This window comes from Saccopteryx leptura, chromosome 5 (assembly GCF_036850995.1).
Source record: "Saccopteryx leptura isolate mSacLep1 chromosome 5, mSacLep1_pri_phased_curated, whole genome shotgun sequence".
Taxonomy (NCBI): Eukaryota; Metazoa; Chordata; class Mammalia; order Chiroptera; family Emballonuridae; genus Saccopteryx; species Saccopteryx leptura.
In genome coordinates, this window is record NC_089507.1 from 191,499,080 (window position 1) to 191,514,974 (window position 15,895).

The following is a 15,895-nucleotide window of genomic DNA, read 5'->3' on the forward strand; positions in this document are numbered from 1 at the left end:
AGTTTGGATTGGTGATCCCGTTGATAAAAGCCAGCTGAACATCCTGAGCAACATGGGAGAGAGCTCAGCTTTGTGTGGTCATAAAAGCAGGTCAATTAGCAGTGACTTTAGAGAGAAACAGAAGCCAGAGCAGGTAGAAAGTTGCTGTGGTGGGAAATTTGTATTTTACTGTACCTGTGATGAGAAGTCATTGCAGACTTTTAAGCAATAAGGAGGTATATGTTATTTTTAAGGTTTTTTTAAAAATCACTTTATTTTCTAAGGACTGTATTGAAGAAGATGACAGTAAAATGAGAATTATTTTAGAGAATTTTATCAAAATCAAAAATGCTGTCTTGGTCCAGGTGGTGATATAAATCAGTGAGTGCGTAAAATAAATCTAGAGATAAAATTAATAGGACATGGATGAATGTGACACTAGAAAGAAGGGGTGGTCAAGGGGAAAAAGATAAGTGTTGGTGAGGATGTAGAGAAAATAGAGCCTTTGTCCATTGTTGATGGGAGTGTAGAACTATGTAGTAGCTATGAAAAACGGTATAGAGGTGTCTTAAAATTTAAAAATAGTACTACCATGATCCACCAATCCCACTTCTGGGTATTTAACCAAAGAATTGAAATCAGGGTCTCGTAGAGATATTTTTCTACCTGTGTCTACAAAATTATTCATAATAGCCAAGACCTGTGCAAACAACCTAAGGAACATAGTTCTAACTGCATCTTTAATATATCTGCAACATATGCAAGTGGAGATTATAAACAACAGTTAAATCTATGATGGATCATGACTATATTGATGACATTTAAAATCTCAAAAGAATATTCTGAAGCAAAAGAAAAGGAAAAATTTTCCCCATTTAATGCTCAGGTGTCATTTTATAACAGTTAATATTTTTTCTTGAGACTTTCTTTGATAAAGGAGAATATAAATTAGATTTCCCCAAATCTTTGACTAAAACAAGTATATAAAAATTGTTCAAGTATCTTCCGGAGAATATTTAGTTAAAACTCTTTTTATTGTTTTTGTTCTTATTGTAGTGGGCTTTATTTTGTCTAATCCCACATAGAAAAATAAAAGAGAAGGACACAGTTAACTCAACAAATATTTATTGGATGACAAATATATGCTAGTCATTGTGTTTATGATAGAGTTCTCTGCTCTCACAAGAAAAATCATTTCAATAGAAGTTATTTTTCTTTAACACATTTAAAAATAATTGCTTTTAAAAAGATAATTTAATAGTTGTAACTTCAATGAGGAATAATTAAGTTCAAGACACCAATAAATAAACTTAGAACCCCTTCTGAGAAACATCATGGTTTGATAACAGAGTTGCAGGTGCACACGCTTCTGCCCTTTCTAAGGTATAAGAAAAACACTGATGCAAGACATAAAAAAAATATTACCAGTTTAGAATAAAGGAGTAATCTGTCCTCAATTATCCTGTACAGTCTCCTGCAGAGATGAGAAATATGTTTCTTCATGTCCATCTAATGTTAAATTAATTGCAAAAACGCTGTTGGCAGTCTGAACCAAAAGAAGTAGGAAATTCCATCTTAAAACTCACATGTTACCCACCTGCTTAATTTCCAAATATTTTTCAGATGGATTGGGAAATGAGATAGGAATAGGAACAGACATCTTTTTTTTTTTTTACCTGAAAACATCTTGCTGTTTAAATAATATCTGAATTCCTTACCCCCCGGAAATCTAATATTGATCAGATGGTTTGTGTCCAACAACCGTGATGTGCATAGATAGTGGTTTCTGGAGAGTATTCCAAGGTCTGTAGAAAACACTGCTCGTAAACTTAATCCAGGCGTCACAGGCAGGTGCTATAAAAGATGAGACCTCGTGTGCATGACCTTTAGAATCCATCATTTCTGGTGCTCAAAGAAATCTTGGATATTACTTTATGCAACCCACACTTTGAAAATATGAGGTTCTCTGGCCCAAACACTATATAAAACACTGTCTAAATGAAAAAAGAAAGAAAGGAAAAAGGAAGGGGCAGGGAGGGAGGAAGAGAGGGTGGAAAAGAGAAAGGAAGGAAGGAAGGAAGGAAGGAAGGAAGGAAGGAAGGAAGGAAGGAAGGAAGGAAGGAAGGAAGGAAGGAAGGAGAGATGGAGGGAGGGAGGGAGGGAGGGAGGCAGGGAGGGAGGGAGGAAGGGAGGAAGGGAGGGAGGGAGGAAGGGAGGGAGGGAGGGAGGGAGAGAAGGAGGGAAGGAGGGAGGAGAAGAAAGGGAGAAAAAAGGAAATCATACTTGTAAAAAATTAAGTGTGTTGGTTTATGTCACACTCAGACCATGGATGATGTCTCAGATCACAACTAAAGAGGTGCGGGGCCACAAGCACACTGCTCATGTCCTGGAGTCTTCTGGCAAGGTTAGAAGTGGTCTTGCTGAGGACAGATTAGCTGCTTTAAGAGTTGGCATTTGCCATGTGAATATGGAATGGTGTTACTTAGGTGCCCAGAGCATGTAACAGAACACCAATGATCTGGGGAACAGCAGATAACATGATACCATGGAAACACACACAGCTTTGCTGGGGGCAGCAAAATCTGAGGTTAAACAACTCTATAAATCTGATCAGAAAAAGTCTTGAGTGTCAGTATAAAAGTTATGAGGAGTTCTTGGGAATGTGTTAAAATGACCAAATTTGAATGTGAGAAACAGGGCATTATTTGATGAAGAAAAACACTGTTTAGCTATTCATTCAAATCCTTTCTCTCTGGGCACCCTGATAGACTATGTTTCCTGCCTCTATGACATTTGAGTGGGACCATATCTTTGAGTTCTCAATATTGGAAAATGACAGAAGTGATGGGGGCTACCTCTAGAGAAGAGGGCCCCTCCATTCTTCTTCTTCTTTTTTTTTTGCTGGTTGAAGCCCAGTGATAATGAAGCCCTAAGGGATAGGAGAATCATGATTTACAAAACACTTGGCCCTTGAATCAATAAATAGGAGAGAGTTACTTGCTGATGAGAAAAACCTGTATTGGACTCTAAATAGGAGAAAGAAATAAACTTTTATTATACCTGGCTTGGGAGATAGGGTGAATTTCATAAGAAATTAAGGTAGGGTAGTAGAGTTGGGTTGAGGGATTAAATAAATGATGCTAATTATTTACTTTTTGGATGGTTTGATGGTCAAGAGACACACTAGGCAGAGTAGTCATGGTTTTGCTCAGACCCCTGCAATGACTTGCCCTTTTGTTTAGAGTGAAGGCCCAAGTCTTTACAACAGTGTATGTAGAAGTGCAGGGTGTGAGCTATATTGCTTCTCTGACTTACTATCCTATTCTCCTCCTCATGCACAAAGAACTGCAAGCACCAGTCTCCTTACTGTTCTGGAAGACCCAGGCTCACACCACCCACACAGCCTTGGCATAGCATCCCCTTCAACTTGAATGCTTCTCCCAGATATGCGAGGCCTAACAGCTTATTGCTGCAATAAGCCTTCAAAACAAGGCCTACAAGGATAACTATTTAAAGCTGCCAGCCCCACAATCTTCCCAAGCATTCCTGATCACTCCACTATAGAGGGAATTTTTTTTCCATAACACCACCTTATAGTGTAACATTTATTTTGTGAATTATGTATTCTGTCTCTGCCCTCCCAGTCTCTCACGCACACGTGCACGCGTGCGCACGCACACACACATACACACACAAACTCTCACATATACACAATGATGCATCCTTCATGAGGCATGAGGGCAAAGATCTTTGTTCCTGCATAGAGTATAACTCAGTAACTCTTTTTTTTTTTAATGAACAACGGAACGGATGAGTTTACAAAATATAGCTGAGGCTATTCAGAAGGCATTTGAAAATATCAATCTGAAAAAAGAATAATGACCCAGGCTGCAATTAGGTAGGAATCCATCTGTCATCCTGGGACAATGAGAATGGAGAAGGTCACTAAGTGGGACTATGGAGATTGAAACTAAGATGAAGGCCAAGAAGAGCATATTGGAGGTCACAACATTCGAGATTGTACAAAAGAAAAGGAAGCAGACATGGAAATCTAAACTGAGTCTGAGGGGCAGGAGGAACACCGGGAAATACAGGAGACAGTAGAGGTGAGATGACGAGTGTCAGCTGTCTCCAATGTGACAAAATGGGGACTCTGTGTGGCCTTGCCGATGTGGGTTTCAGAGGGAAATCTGCCTCCTAATATAGGCATAGACCATTTTAGGCTTCTAGGGAGCTTAAGCTTGGAATTTTTGGAACATAATCACTTGGAAACAAAGGCAGGAAGGAAAAGATAGCATGTGAACTTAAAGACAACACAGCCAAAGTCTAAATTTACATAGTAAGTGAGATTAGTATTCATTCTTCTCATTTAAAAACTCTCTGCTTTGTTCCTTTTCTTCAAATAACATGTTCATAAGAATGACTATATATACATCTATATAGAATGTTAAATAAATATATGTTAATAATTTTGGTGATAAAAGCTATGCTACAGTTCTGTTTCAAGGTCAAAATTTAAATAGATATTATCTGAACATAAGATAAAATTTCCTAAGCCATCATAATTCAAGTATCTATTGATTTGTTATACTGTATAAGTGTTGATAGGTTAAAAGACTCATTATTAAGATATTATTTATCCTGTTTGATCTATAGATCCAATAATATGATTCCAATCAAAATCTCAGCAAATGTTTTCATAAATATTACATTCATGTGAAAAGTCAAAGAAAACTGAAAATCAAAATCAATTCTGGAAAATGATGATGAAATATAGAGGCTAACATATAGAGAGGAACTAAACATCTAAGACCAGCTCAGTTTATCTTGACTGCATATTAAGGAAAAGGTTCAAGCAGGGATTGCCAAAAAAAGAAATAAAAACGGTGGAAAATAGTAATACCAATTCATCAACAGCAGGTCTGTGCTATAAGAAATGTTAAAAGAAGTCCTTTAGACAGAAGGAAAATAAGACCATATGGAAATATTGATCTACCCAAGGGAATGAAGAGCACCATAAATAGTGACTACATGGAAAACATACATTTTTCTTATTATTTAAATCTCTTTAAAGATATTGACTGTTTAAACAAGATAATATGTATTGTAGGGTTTATAACACATGCCTAAGTAAAATGTGTGCTAGTAGAATGAAACTTGAAAGGGAGAAATAGAATTAAACTATTATAAGATTCTTATAGTGTATCATAAGTAGTATAAAATTAAATGAAGGTAAAATGCATAAATTCTAAAGCAACCTAAATTTTAAAAATAAACAAAAACAGAATTATGGCTAATGAGGCAATAAATAAGGTTAGGAAAAAAGAACGTATCCTGTGTGATTCCACTTATATAAAATTCTAAATATTCCAACAAATTTATAGAGACAGAAAAAGATCAATGGTTGCTTTGCAGGGTATTTAGGAGAAGAGCTGGAAAGGGAGGAATTACAAAGGGGCATAAGGAAACTTTGAGAGGTTATGGATATGTTCACTGTCTTGATTGTGCAGTAGTTTCATTGAGTATACAAGAAAAATACAAGAAGTCAAACACTGGAGTGGTTTAGAGAATCCATATGTGTTTTTAAGCACCACTTTGTACCAAATCTCTATTGCCGGTACCAAATGGCTCTGTTTGCAGCTCTTCATTGTGGCATCTGTACTTCCTCTCCCCTAATAACAGTCTATTTTGATGGATGCCTGTCAGTTAGGCGTCCTTTCGCATGCTTACTAGAACAAAGCCGGATTCCCAGATAATAGTACAACAAGGCTTTTAAGATGTCAAATACAGTCAGTTGCATTGGTAACTCACTCAGATGAGAGTTAATGTTTGGATTGAGGCTACCTGAAGTTTGCCTGATGCCCAGAGGCCTACGAGGCTCCATTTGCAGGAAGTATTTGAAGTTTGCTAAATGTAGATACCAATAAGGGATAATCAACTGGGTTTTTCATGAAAATATAAAAAAGACCAAAACAGAAAATATGGAAACAAATATACATCCTTCACAGAGCTACAGGGAAGAAAACAACCAATTCAGCAATGCAGCTCAGTTAAAAACAAACAAACAACAACAAAAAAGATGGTCAACTTTTCCAAAGGCTAATGAGAAGAGCTGTTTCGCTATATAGAAGCAGAGCTCAAAATCTTTAGCTTTTGAGTGATGTGGATGTGCAAATGTGGGTGGCATGTGGGCACATTTTGAAAGGGAAGAAGGCAGTGGTGCTGAATTCCTGAGATTTAAGAATAATGCAGGAAGAAACAAATGGCTCCTCAATTCTATGATTGTATAAGAGAAATAACACCTTGCTCCCCAAAGAAAGGCATCTTGATGTGCTCAGGATAATTTAAAGCAAATATCAGTATGTTGTTTTTAATTGTTCATAAACAATAACTTAAAATTTTTTTCCATTGATTTGAGAGAGAGAGAGAGAGAGAGAGAGAGAGAAAGTATCAACTCATTGTTCCACTTAGTCATTCCATTTAGTTGTACACTCACTGGTTGCTTTTCATATATGACCTGACCACGGATCAAACCCATGACCTGGCCACACCAGGAAAATGCTTGAATTCTTGAAAAGTTTGAGAATTTTCAGTGATAGCAATGGGCAGACACAGAGATATGAATTAAGCAGTCCAGATGATTGTGTAAACCACTGGAGCAGCTGACTTCTGATGTACATTTCACCAGTAATCTACTACAGATCTAGTGTATCTTCAACACTGTGATCATTCACTCTCCTCTTAATAGCTTTCTGGGTGTTATAATAATACCATAAATTAGGAGCTTCTTACTCTAATTCACACCATAGTGAGTTCCTTGATCATAGTTTCTTTTATTCCATCTACTTCTTTAAAACTTTAATCATATCCTATTTTAGTTTTTATTGCATCAAGACTAAACCTCTCACCTGGTTTACCCTAGTCTGGTTGCCAAAACCATAATCTGAACTTTCTAACCATTCTTGTTTCAGGGTGGTTATTGACCATCCAGGAAGCACCTCAGTCTTTATAATGACAAAGATTCTCCAAAAAGAGGCATGTAGGTTCAGAACATTCATATACAAAAGAAGAAGTAGAAAAAGAATTGCTTATAATTTTTAAGTTTGCCTATACTGTTCCCCAATAATAGACAAAGGTAGATATTCCACAGATTCCACATTGTTCAAAAACAATGAATGAGATAAATTTTGGGAAATAAAAAGTATAGAGGCAGAAAACCATCAGACAAACCCCAAACCTCCATCTGTGTGTTTATTTCAATATTTTCCTTTTTTGTGTGTGTGTATTTTTCTGAAGTTGGAAACGGGGAGGCAATCAGACAGACTCCTGCATGTGCCCGACTGGGATCCACCCAGCATGCCCACCAGGGGGTGATGCTCTGCCCATCTGGGGTGTCGCTGTGCAGCAATCAGAGCCATTCTAGTGCCTGAGGCAGAGGCCACAGAGCCATCCTCAGCGCCCGGGCCAACTTTGCTCCAATGGAGCCTTGGCTGCGGGAGGGGAAGAGAGAGACAAAGAGGAAGGAGAGGGGGAGGGGTGGAGAAGCAGATGGGCGCTTCTCCTGTGTGCCCTGGCCAGGAATCAAATCCGGGACTCCCACATGCCAGGCCGACTCTCTACCACTGAAGTAACCGGCCAGGGTCAACATTTTCTCTTAATAGTGTTGGGAGCGGTTAATCAGGAATTATAGTTGTCTCTTTGGTGTATATATAGAGAGAATATAGATACAGTGTATATAGTATATCTCACTTCTCCTTTATATCCCTTGGGATTAGAAACCATGCTCTTCCAGATCACTAGTCATAACTTGATAAAAAGGAATGATAACAAAGGCCTAGAGTAGACAATGTTTATCTGGAATACACAAAATCTGAACAGTAGGTTCCTGTGTAACTGTCATCAGTTTGAATAGCTTCTACTTATACTTATACTAGCCAGTAAACACGTGGAGAGGTTCAAACTATCTGCTAGTTTGTGACCTCTGTATGGCCTCACCATTATTTTTCTGCCAGTTCTTTCTTGCATCATGTGTCCTAAAGAGGCAAATCCATATCCTCATGACAGTGCAACCATGAAGGCAGATCAGGTTAGCCTCATGTTCTCTTTGCTCTATTTTGTGGGTTTCCTCCCTGGGCTAGGGCTTGTGTAGAGTAGGTGTGATCCAGGTGAGTTTCACAAAATGAGAATGAGGAAACGTATATGCCACATAGCTGAATATGGCTATTTGACAAAAGAGTAGACTGGGCTTAGAAGCTTTAGTTAACATTAGAGGAGTCAGGATTTAAAACAAGTCTTTGAAAGAGAACTATAAATATTTGCCATTTAATCCTCCAAATGTGACGTAGTGCTATGAAATCAATGAACAAAAGCTCAGTATCATGGCAATATGAATTTAAAAAATATGTGAACAGCTGAAAGAGTGTGACACATTAAAGAAGACAAATAGTAACCAACAGCAAGTGTACTTAGAGCAACAACGGACAGATATGTGGGCTGGGTATTCTCAAGGTAATCCAGTGTACATTTTTGCTACATTTATAGCTCTTATGAAATCTCCTTTACTTATATTTACTTTACTTTTCAGAAATTCCTAATTTATATTACTCAACACAGATCTATAGATAAATAGGTAAGTAAAAATTTCAGTCTTTTAAATTACGATGTGATTGCTCGGGCTATGACATTCTGGAAAGACATAGTTACACTTTGTACATTTCCTCTTCTATTTCGTTTTCTTGATCAACAAGCACTAAGATTTTGGCTATAGAAAGGATAAGACTGATGCATTTGCAAGGTCCTTTACAGAAACAGTTCACTTCTCTAGACTTAGGGCAATAGCTATAAATATGGACATCCTAAGAGAGGTGTGAGCATGGCAGTTATATAGTTATATGTGGTCCTTTTCAGGAGTGCAGGAGTGATTGACAAACAGTATCTTGAGAGTTGCTAGACAGTGAGGATATCAATTGTGCTCTTCCTGGAATTAATACCTGAATTTTCATCTTTAGATGGAACAAATTTACATTAGATGAGTAAGGTAAGAGTGAAAAAAAAAAAAAAGAACTACAGAATCATAAGGAGAAACACATAGAAACTCTACAAAAAAGACCAGCTAGAGTATAAATGATGTTCCATTTCCATAACCTATATAGGGCATGCTCTGCTGCTTTATACATCTTAAGCGAAAGAGTGTCGTGTCCTTCAAAGAACATGAGTGATGTTTGCCTTCAGTTACGGTACCTTCTCATGGTCTGAAAATCTCATTCAGCCTGTCTTTTCTCATTGACTTGTCACTCAAGATAAACCTGGTAATTAATATCTGCAGCTTTTCAAACTATAGAAAGCATTCCTGTGTTGTTTTGTTTTGTTTTCCATTTCTGTCCTGGAAGTCATGGATTTTACCATCATTACAAGAAGGGGTACTATGAGACGAGTTTAATTCATGACTGAGGAGATGCAGGTCCCTGGAGCAGACACTGTGTGTTTGTTAAATAACACTGTGAAACCCAGACATTTTCCTGTTTCGTCCTGTTTGGAAATTTTCACCAAAAATGATTTTTCCAGGTTTTGCCCATCCATTACTTTTAATAATGACTTTATTGGGATAGCAATTATTTTCTTTGGGCCAGAGGAGAAGTGTTAAGCCATATTTCTCCTGTAATTTAAGAATTCTTTTTATGAATTTTAAGTATGTTATTCTATATATAAGGTGAAATCCAAAAACCTGGAGTGGCGAGTTGAGGCTACATTTTTGCAACAAACTGCGAAGTTCCTCACCACTTGTTTCCTGCAAAGATGGAATCAGACAGAATGGGGGGACTCCATACTGTTGATTTCCATGTTGAGAGGTTCTTATTTTGTAATGCTTACATGAATAAGTAATAAATGAGCTGGAGAAGAAAAATTTGTACCTAAGATATGCTCTGTACTCACAATCTATCCTTTAACTTTCAGATTCTGGTTTGATCTTATACCAGCAGGTTCAAGGATGGCTGTTGGCTTCAGTCATTTCTCCAGCCAACGCTCACAGCCGCCTCCTTCCCACACCCACTGACTCAGACAATTTTAAATATCCCTGCGGCAGTACAAGAATCTCAAGGAATTTTTAAGCTCAAAAGTGGTTGTAAGGAAGACTTTTAAATAGTTAGTGTTGATGTCTGCCTGGTAGAATGACTTTGGGGACTTAGAAAGCCTTGTGCCAACTTCAAAATCTCTCCACACCTATTCTCTGATGCTTAACATTCTAGTCGGGGTTGGATAAGCCATTTAATTCATTAAAGTATCTGTTGAATACAGAGGAAACACCCCATGGGATATTTTATATTGAGGAATGTTTGCACTAGGGTAAAAATGAGTGAAAATCTGTTCTTTTTAAGGAAAATGATTTGAAAGAAAAAGTGAATAAGGAGGGAGACGGAAATTGGGAGAAAGTACACGGGGAGGGGAGGGGGGAAAGAAAACAGAAAAAAGGGAGAGAGAGCAGGAAAGATCAGAAAGAAGGGGGACAGGAGAAAGCAGGGGCGGGGCAGGCAGAGTAAGCGGGGAAAGAGGAGAGGAGAAAAGCCAGAGAAAAGCCAGGAGAAAGGAAAGGACAGTGATGGGAAGAGGAAGGCAGGTGGGCTAGCTTAATGAAGAATAAAAATCCTTAGTACATGCCATTGCAGGTGGTTTAAAAAAAAGCTCAAGCTTGGGCACAACAGACCTACCATAGTGAGCCCTGCTTTAAATAAGCAGTGAGATGTTCATAAGGGATGGAGGGTCCGCTCTCTAGGAGTCAAAATATTAATGAATAGCTTGACTGCATAGACGTTCCCAAAAGCTACCCTTTCGCTACTTTTTCTAAGTGGGGGTTCAAAGAGATTTTGTCAAGGTCACATTAGGGTGCTGGGCTGCCTTAACAAAGTGTCACAGACTGGGTGGCTGAAACAGCAGGTCTTTATTTTCATACAGCCTTGGAGTCTGGAACTTCAAGATCAAGAAGTCGGCTGTGTTGGGAGCCTCTAAAGGCCACCTAGGAAGAGGGTTCCAGGGCTCTCTCCTGGCTTGCAGATGGCTGCCCCCTGTGCTGCCTCTTCACCACCATTGTCCCTCTGTGAATGCCCCCTAGTGCCTCTTCTTGTAAAGACACCAGTCATAGGGGATTAGGGCCCACACAGGGGCCTCTCACACCTTAATCACCTCTTTAAAGACCTTCTTTCCAAATCCTCTTCCTTGGGGTTGAGATATTAACATGAATGTGGGAAGGACACTATTTAGCCCATTAACTAATTAATTAGCCCAAGTAGCGGGGACTCAAAATCATCTTCTAGATGAACATTTCTAGAACACTTGGCCGCATTTGCTCAGTCCCAAATCTTGTCCAATCAGGATATTATTTCTGCCAGCCCCCCCAAAATCTTCAGAGAGAGCACAGTGGAGCGACAAGGCCACTGGCTGCAAAGGGGTAAATTTCAGTCTTGGATCTACAACCTATTATCTGTGTGACCTTATATTATTTAACTTCTCAGTCTGAGCCTTGGGTTCTCCTGGGTAAAATAAGGCTATTACCATATTTCCCCATGTATAAAATATACCTTTTTTTCAAAAAATTTGGGGTCTAAAAACTGGATGCATCTTATACAGTTGTTGTAGATTTTTTTTTTACTTGCATTTTCTACTTTTTGCACTTGTTTTTGCACTCATTGTTGTAGATGAATCAAACTTGAGTTCAATAACTTTATGTAATACATATTTTTTTTCAAATTTCGGGTACAAAATTAAGGTGTGTCTTATACATGGGAGTGTCTTATACATGGGGAAATACGGTAATTACCTGCTACAAAACAAGGTTGGTCTAGGCTGTCTTAGATGAGAGAACATTCTTTTTTTTTTTTTTTTTTGTATTTTTCTGAAGCTGGAAACGGGGAGAGACAGTCAGACAGACTCCTGCATGCGCCCGACCGGGATCCACCCGGCATGCCAACCAGGGGCGATGCTCTGCCCACCAGGGGCGATGCTCTGCCCACCAGGGGGCGATGCTCTGCCCCTCCGGGGCGTCACGCTGCTGCGACCAGAGCCACTCTAGCGCCTGGGGCAGAAGCCAAGGAGCCATCCCCAGCGCCCGGGCCATCTTTGCTCCAATGGAGCCTTGGCTGCGGGAGGGGAAGAGAGAGAGACAGAGAGGAAGGAGGAGGGGTGGAGAAGCAAATGGGTGCTTCTCCTATGTGCCCTGGCCGGGAATCGAACCCGGGTCCCCCATACGCCAGGCCGACGCTCTACCGCTGAGCCAACCGGCCAGGGCGAAATTCTTGATAAAATCTGAAAATTCTCTGAAAAGCATTTGAATATTGTCAGGCTTTGAACAAATGGAAGAGATGATTATAATCATCGTTGTGTATTTGGTTTTAAGTAGTTTCCCACTTGAAACACTTGGAGATTTAAAAGCAGCCAACTTTAAACCGGTCCCCATTCATAACAGACTAAATTCCCTGTGCAGACGGCGTTCCATGGGGCATGATCGCTACCCTTCGGTTCAATATTCATTAGCACAAGGCTTTTCATTAACTTCTGTCTGTCACACGTCTTGCTAGGACCATACACATAACTGATGATAATACCAACCTTTAGTTGGGAAAATTATTAAAGAATAAGACAGAATCAGGATCTCAGTATTGATTTTTTCTCCCTTTCTTTCTGTGGGAGCCATATTGAAGACTGAAGCTGAAAGAATTTTTTCCCGTCTTCCTTTTCTGTATTTTTGGTACCCACAAACCCTAGATACCCTAATGCCAACTCAGGTGGTCAGAAAATGGGACTTACAAAAATGTAGCCTCTTAGAAATGGAAGCATTTTGAAGTAGGCTGCTCCTGGAAGTAGAAAAGCCATAGTGATTAAATCGGTGGTGCCGGAATAGCAGAATTCCAGGCATGATGGTAGGAAGACAGGACAGATCGTTAGAACAGCAAGACATTTTAGAAGAAGGCTGTGAATAACCCTGATGAGGCTAACACACTGCTGTCTTCGATAAGAGCCTTAATAATAGTATCAAATCGCCTGACCTGTGGTGGCGCAGTGGATAGAGCATCAATCTGGAATGCTGAGGTCGCCAGTTCAAAACCCTGGGCTTGCATGGTCAGGGCACATGTGGGAGTTGATGTTTCCTGCTCCTCCCCCTATTCTCTCTATCTCTTTCCTCTCTCTCTCTCTCTCTCTGTCTCCTCTCTCTCTAAAAGTGAATAAATAAAATCTAAAAAAATTAACAATATCAAATTATTAAGGCTTTTGTATTGATAGTTAACACTCTGCCTTAGAAATGAAAGGTAGTACTAATTATTACTCCTTGTTTAAAACAAGCACTGACAATATACTCATGATCTCCAAAAATAGACTATAATTTCCAGTTTCTAAGGTACTGAGGAAATGAAGTCAACTATCCATTATGCAATGACTTTGTTAATTCAAGTTGTCTTTCTAATAATATTGGTGATGATAACATTGTCAAAAATTTTAAAAGCAAGTTTCAGAATAGAATGTGTAGGATCTCACTCCTCTTCAGTAAATAATTTGTGTAAATAAATAATTATAAACGAATACATAAATACTCAGATATTGAATGGGTAAACATTGAACCTGGAAATTTTATATCCAGTTAAAGACGTCCTTCAAAGGTATTGGTGTGATAAAAAGATTATACAAAACAAAGTGAATCAACAAACAAAACAGAAATAAACTCCTGGATTTATATCAAATTATAGAGAGAATAAATTGATGGTAACCAGATGAAAAGGTGATGAGGAGATCAGTGAAAAGAGTAAAGGAATTAAGAAATACAAGTTGCCAGTTGTAAAAATCATCACAGGGAGGTAAAGTATAGGAAATAGAGTCAGTAACATTATAATAAGTATGTATGCCCAAAGGGTGAAAAACTTAATGGGTGATCAGTCTGGAGGTATACATGTCTAATCATTATGTTCTACACTTGAAATTAATGTGATACTCTATATGTCAAGAGTGATTAAAAAATAAAAAAGAAAATACATAAATAAGTAACTAAAATGATGTGAATATCACTATAAATACAATTAATATAATAAATACTGTAATCATATTATAGTAATACAATAAATATTATGTGCATAGAGATTATACTAGTTTTTTAGTTTTATAGATGATGCTGCATATATTTTATCCCAGGGAGTTTTTTATCTTAATAATTGTTTTTATTAAGTGACTTCCTGTGTGTCAGTACTCTACTATGCAGTTCACATCTAACACAAGAAGGCTAGGACTTGTTCAAAGTCCAGTAAATAATAATGGACAAAGCTATGTATTTGCATTTAATCTGCTGCAGTTTGACTTCGGAAAAACTTCTCTACAGCACTTTCTCCAGTATACTGAGGCTACATCCACTCAACTTCTTTCTGGGACCCCTTGAATGCATGTAACTTAATTTATTCAAAGTTGGGGAATAAAGAGGAGTGCTGAGGCTGAGGGTGGGGCTGGGGCGAGGATGAGATGACCGTGAGGGGCAGGTTCTGAGCATTGCTACTGATAACAAGAGACGGCACTCCTGGGCACAGGATGATCCTGGTGGGGGAGAGGCACTAGAACAGAATAATAAGCATGGAGGATTTCTGCTTAAATCAAGTAGAGCAATGCTTCTCCAATACAGTCCTCAGAACAGCAGCAGCAGCGTGACTTGGTAACCTGCAGGCAGGCAAATTCCCAGGCACCACACCTGAAACACAGAACCAGCAATTCTGGGCATCAAGTCCAGAAGTCTGTTTTCACAAGCCTTCCAGGTGATCCTGATTCACTTTAAGGTTAGAGAACCACTGAATTCGAGGAAGAAAGGAGACATGAGGTGGTGAGTCTTTGAATTGTTCTGGCGAGAAGGGATCTGTTTTGTTTCCAGGTGTGACCCATTGAGTCAGAGCGAGGACTAACTGGCCAGATGCACTGATGTCACCCAATTGACCAGTGGCCCTATGACACCCCCATGTTCCGTAAAAACTGTTTCCCAGTATAGGTCCCTCTCTTCTTCCCCATCTTCCGCTTTACAAACAGCCGCCTTATAAAGTCCGATGAACAGCGAGGGGGATAGCTAAAACTGTCAGGAATTAAGCCCAAGGAGAAGTTCAAAGCCTTCTTTTCCCGTAAAGTCATTATGCACTTGCCTCATTTCCTGCTGACTGACTTTCTCTCGGGAATAGGAACCAGGAAATTTTTATGGCAGGTGCAGTTGTAGCAGATGTTACAAAGCCCAAGACAGCTCACTGCTTCCCCTGTTTGTTAACTTCATTCCCCCACAGAAATCACCTTGGTTGCTCACGGATTTGAAATAACTCTTTCCTACCTAGTAAGATGGTATATTTCTTAAAGGAACTATACTTTCTTCTTGTGTTCCAGGCAACATCTCTGTTGATCATGGACTAGCAGGGGACATTAATGTTTGTTTTGCTTTGACTTATAAGGTACACTTGGCCTCACCAATGTGAAATTTCAATGATCTGAAAACAGTGTCTCTTATAAGAACCATCCACTAAGCCAGTGATTTTCAAGCAGTGTGCCTCAAGAATTTTTAAAACACACAATACCTGACTAGTCAGGGGCACTGATCACTTTTCCCTTAGACTGTCAAATAATAATAATAAAAAGACAACAACCATCACAACATTTTTTTTGATAGATCGGCAAAAAATAGATATATTTTTGGTGTGCTGCAGAATTTTAGTTATTAGTTTATCTGCGTGTGCCATGAGATGAGAAAGGTTGAAAATTGCTGCACCAGGCAGATGTTTTTCCTTTCAATTCTGTAACATGAAGAGACAAAAGAAGAGCGAATGTGTGCTGGAATGTGATTTTTAGGAGGTTTGATGAGAGTTTATCTGCAGAGGCAAAGATGGTAGGATAGAATCATTGTTCCGCATGGGCTCTG

At 38.9% G+C, this 15,895-nt stretch overlaps 1 protein-coding gene across 1 annotated transcript in view; it reads right to left on the bottom strand.

Annotated features, from left to right (window-relative positions):
- Positions 1–15,895, bottom strand: part of LOC136406633 (zinc finger protein 658B-like) — a 158,982-nt gene that overhangs the window by 107,531 nt on the left and 35,556 nt on the right.